Source organism: Nematolebias whitei, chromosome 9 (assembly GCF_014905685.2).
Source record: "Nematolebias whitei isolate Nwh7 chromosome 9, NemWhi1, whole genome shotgun sequence".
NCBI classification, from domain to species: Eukaryota; Metazoa; Chordata; class Actinopteri; order Cyprinodontiformes; family Rivulidae; genus Nematolebias; species Nematolebias whitei.
In genome coordinates, this window is record NC_056506.1 from 27,175,897 (window position 1) to 27,180,951 (window position 5,055).

Below are 5,055 nucleotides of genomic sequence, written 5' to 3' on the forward strand. Positions count from 1 at the left end.
ATAGATAGATAGATAGATAGATAGATAGATAGATAGATAGATAGATATCTCGGCCACGCCCACTTCTCTGCTTCAGAGCAGAGATATGACAAGCTGCAGGAGGAAGCTTCTGCATCTCTGGGCTGCACAAATGTGCTAAATAATTTATTTAAGATAAAAACTCCATGCCTATCGTGCGGCTCATCCATCAATCAGCCAATTGTGCCATGTCCAATCTTACTTTGAAAAACCGCGATAGACCGAGTCCGTGAAAAACAAACCATGAAGTACCGAGGGACTACTGTAGTGTTTTGCTTTACTTGCTGTAAATTTTGAAGGCTGTTGCTGTTTTAAAGTGACAATAATCTAGTTTGGCTGCACTGACCAATAGCTCCACTGTCCTGTCAAAATGAAACTCTGAAATGGAGGTCAACAACAAGTAAGATAGTACTATTCATAACTTTTCCACAAACTAACAACTCTTTAGGTTTTTCTTTCTGACAGCTCTGGTGTTGTTTTGTAAAAAATAAATATGATAAAATGCAACTTTATTTAAAAGCACTTTTAAAAACGCAACTGGCCAAAGTGCTGTGGACTAAAAAATTAGAGTAAAACGCAATAATTCAAATACAATTTCAAAACAAGAATTATTATTGTTTTTTTTTTAAAGGAAGAAGCAGGTGAAGATAATGGGTGTATGGATGGATGTCAAATTTATTTGAAAGCCAAAGATAAAATTGGAATTAAAAACTGGAAGAGAGTCGACCTTCCTAATGTGCAAAGGCAGCTCATTCTACAGTTTAGTGGCTGGAAACACCCTGTCACCTCTCAACCTTCTGTTTATCCTTGGGTTAGAAAATTAATTAAATTTTAATTAACACAGTTTTATGGCAGTGTGCTGGTTTTGCTGTTTAACTGCATATAAATCAGAGGCCACAGTAACTCGGAATCCATCATCAGTCTTGTGATCACGACACTTCAAGTTCGAGCCCAGTTTGCTTCAGTAACGTCATCCAGCATAAAACACATGTAAATCAATTGTCAAAAGTGAAGATTCAACACAATCCTTGGTTAGACAGATAACTTTTACTAATCGACTTTTATAATGGTGGCTCAGTTGGTAGAATTGTTGCCTCTCAGTGAGAAGGTCACTGGATTGAATCTCAACTGGGGACTTTTCTGGGTGGAGTTTGAATGTTCTCTCCGTGCATGCATGGGTTTCTTCCGGGTACTTCGGTTTCCTCTCACAGACCAAAAACATGTGTTAAGCTGATTGGTAACTCTAAATTGTCCCTAGGTGTGTGAGAGAGTGAATGGTTGGTTGTCTCCATTGTCTCCATGTGGGCCTGTGATGGACTGGAGACCTGTCCAGGATGTCCCCCGTCTTTTGCACAGTGACTGCTTGATATGGGCACCAGTGACACCCATAACCGGAAAAGGGAGAAGCAGGTAAAATATAATGAATGAAAGGATGGCTTTTATAATGTATGTGAATGTTTTTTGTACAGTGCCCAAGATCACTTCTATTTTAAATTGGGGCCATATAAATAAACAGAACTGCATTGAATTCTACTGTGTTCCCTGTTGCGAAAGAAAGAAAGGGCAGATAGAGTTGACTGTCATCAGCATAAAAATGGAAAGTTACACCATGTTTCCTGAGAACAGATAAAAGAGGAAGCAAATACAGGGAGAAAAGTAGAGGACCAAGCATAGAGCCTTGTGACACACCACATGTAAGAGTAGCTACAGAGTACTCAATGGCTCCATCACAAACCCAAAAACTCCTCTTAAAAAATAGGATCTAAATCACTCTAGAGCAGCACACAATTTCCACCCATGTCTCCACGAGAGAGACAAGGGTCTGATGGTCCACTGTGTCGGAGGCAGCTGTTAGATACAGCAGCATCAAAACAACAAAGCGACCACAGTCAGTAGCTAAAAGAACACCGTTACCAACCCTCAACATTGCTGGCTCAATGTTGTGGCACATTTTAAAACCAGACTGAACAGTATGATTTAATAGTCTCAAAGAAAAGTTAATAGATGAGTAGATCTGAACTAAAAAAGGCAACTGTAAAAATAAAACAAGACTTGAAAAAGAAACATTTGCTAACTTTTCTTTCTACATTAAGTGCAATTTTTTAGGACAAAAAACACCAACACCAGTACTTGCCATTACTAAAAACCTTTACATAATGCTGTAAAATAAAAAAATAAAATTTTATTTATATATATGTTATGTCACATTTAAAACATCATCCCAAAGTTTCTTCAGGAACTTTCTAGTTTCAAAATATTATCCACTAAAATCTAACAAAGTACAGAAGAATGAACCATCTATGATGTCTAGGATCTGTTGAGGTTGTACTGATCCCAGTTTGTTTTGCTGGTCAGCATTTCCCTTTGTGGAGCAGTTTTATAATCTGAGCCTGTCACCAAAGAGACCAATCATTTTGGTGTGAGCTCCCAAGCTTCAAGGTGAAGGTTTTTTGTTTTATTCCTACAGTGGAAAGAAACAAGTCAACCTGTGTTATGTTTTTGTTGTTGTTGTTGTTTGTGCATATTTACATGTAAACTGTTGTGTTTCTCAATCTTGTTGCTGTTGAACGTCTTCATCATTACTGTTCCTCATATGGAGAGCCCAACATTGACACTACACCTTAAATCTCTCCATTTCTATTTCATCACTGCAGACTGGTGTGAAAAACAAGTTTATGTGCTTTAATGTTATTATTCTTGTATTTTATTATTGGTTCATAAGTGAATTTACAAGTGAAATGTACCTTTTGGTTTTGGTATCTAATAAATATTGTGTAAACCTTTAGTGTTATTGCATTTATTTACAGAGATATTCTTGGTATTTTTATTGGTGAGTACTAATATTTCATTTATTTATATTTTGCATACTTTAAGTATGGCTCTGAGTTGATTTAAATCCCCCTTCATACTGGACGACAGCTTTAAAATTCATCGAGAACATAGATAGTTTATGCAAGAACCAAAATCGTTCAGCCAATCTGAAGTACTGCTTGACATAAAAGTTTGAAATAATTATTGTAATTGTTGCTTGCTGTAAATACCTGTTGTAAAATGACTCAGTTTGGAGAAATGAGGTTTTATTCTGACAGGACAGCTGAGCTAATAGTCTGAACACAACCAAAACCAAATTGAACTGCTGATGTTTAAAAACACCAGTCTTCAAAGTTTCATAGTATTTCATTAAAACTCTATTTTACAGACCTTTGCCACTTCTGTAGCATTACAAAGTTTGCATTACATGTTTACTTTGAAAGGAACATAAAAAAATATCCTGGCAGAAGTGACCCCTAAATGCCTCAAGGGTTGCAACAGCTTACTACTGCTGGTGCTATTCAGACTTGAAAATAAATCACTGAATAAAGGTTAAATAACCGTGTAAAGCAGAACAGTGAACTATTTCTTTAGGAATGCAGTGGACTCCCCATCACCTGCGATAGATCAACCATGGTTTTATGTATGCTCAAAATTTTAATAGCAAGGTCATGGTGGTTTTATATAGTGGTGGAAGTGAGTCAGGGTCCATGGGGTGGGGTGCTCAGGACTAACTCACTTGTCCTAATGCTTGCTGTGTGATCATGACAGGATCATGAAATAACTTTGTGGTGGTAGAGTGGTGCTATGGTAACTTCATCTTTTAAGCTGAATCTGATGCAATCTGAGTGATGCCTGGATGGGGCCCAGGGCGTAGTGCAACTGTTGGCGTACAGTTTCTCGTGGGAATGAGCTGCAGGTGTACAGTGTAGGGTGAGGGCACAAGGTAGTATCTTGGAAATGCAAAAAATATCAGGAAAAAATAGCCTTTGTCCATCTCAGGTAGATTTATGTCTGACTTGTTTAAATGTTGATTAATGCACACTGTGTCTTTGTAGCTAAAGTTAAAAAATTGAGCACAGAGAATCTTCTGTAGCAGCATCATGACTGCCTGTAAGCTGAAGGAGTTTAAATGTAGATTTATTTTTCCAAATGTGCTCCAATCCAGCCACGGCAGTGGCACCTCCAGAAATGTACTAATGGGGCGGCCCTGTGGGCATTACTGAAAATCCTGGCGCAACAAAATTTAAAGCCAGAACAGAATTTTAATTATGCCATTCTTGTAAAAATAGAAACTTGAAAACTTTAGCTAAATGAGTTAATGAATTTCCAACGGATGGAGCTCAGTTTGTTATTTTACAACCAATATTTCTGACGTGATGTGCACAGTCCAGAACATATAACATTTCAAGTTCCACAACAATCCAGTTTTATTGTATTATGACATAGTCGTAATGCAATACATTATCCTTATATTAGGCTTTTTGCAATTTTCATTAAAAAAAATGTGATGCACATCTTTAATTTAATGGGGTAAATATTGACTAAAAACACATTTTCTGAGGTTTAAAATCACCACTTAATTATTTCTAAAATATCTTTATTTGCTGGTTGCTGTGCATGTTTGTGAAAACAAAAGGTTATAATAAATGTAAAAAACTCAATAATAAGACAAACAAAACATTTGCATTTATATTTATACAAACACATGCTGCATAAAACCTCGTGAGACCCTGTATCTTAATGTTGTGGACATTGTTTTAGATTGGTTGTCCTTATTGAAAGGGTCTAGATATTAAGTTACATTTTTAACTTTAAATAAAATATTTATTTAGACGTTTAACCTCTAATTTATCAAAATCAGTGTTAGCGTTTACAATTATGAGGTTCTACTATTCAAAGCTTGAGACTCTAGAGCAGTGGAGATTTTAGCCTCTGTTTGGGGGTTCTCAAGCATCCCTAAATTTGAACTCAGCACCCCTGCCAGACCCCCTGGCAGCAGTGGTACTGGCATGTTGTAACAGTTATTTATCACATGAACCTTTTACAAGTTTTACAGGTTTTACCAGTGTGTGCCACCAATAACTTTGAGAAAATACCCAAAATGGACCAAGTCCAAAGAGATTTTACACAGTTTACTTAAACCACATTTTTAATTTTATTTTAGTTATTTATTTAGTGTGTGTGTGTGTGTGTGTGTGTGTGTGTGTGTGTGTGTGTGTGTGT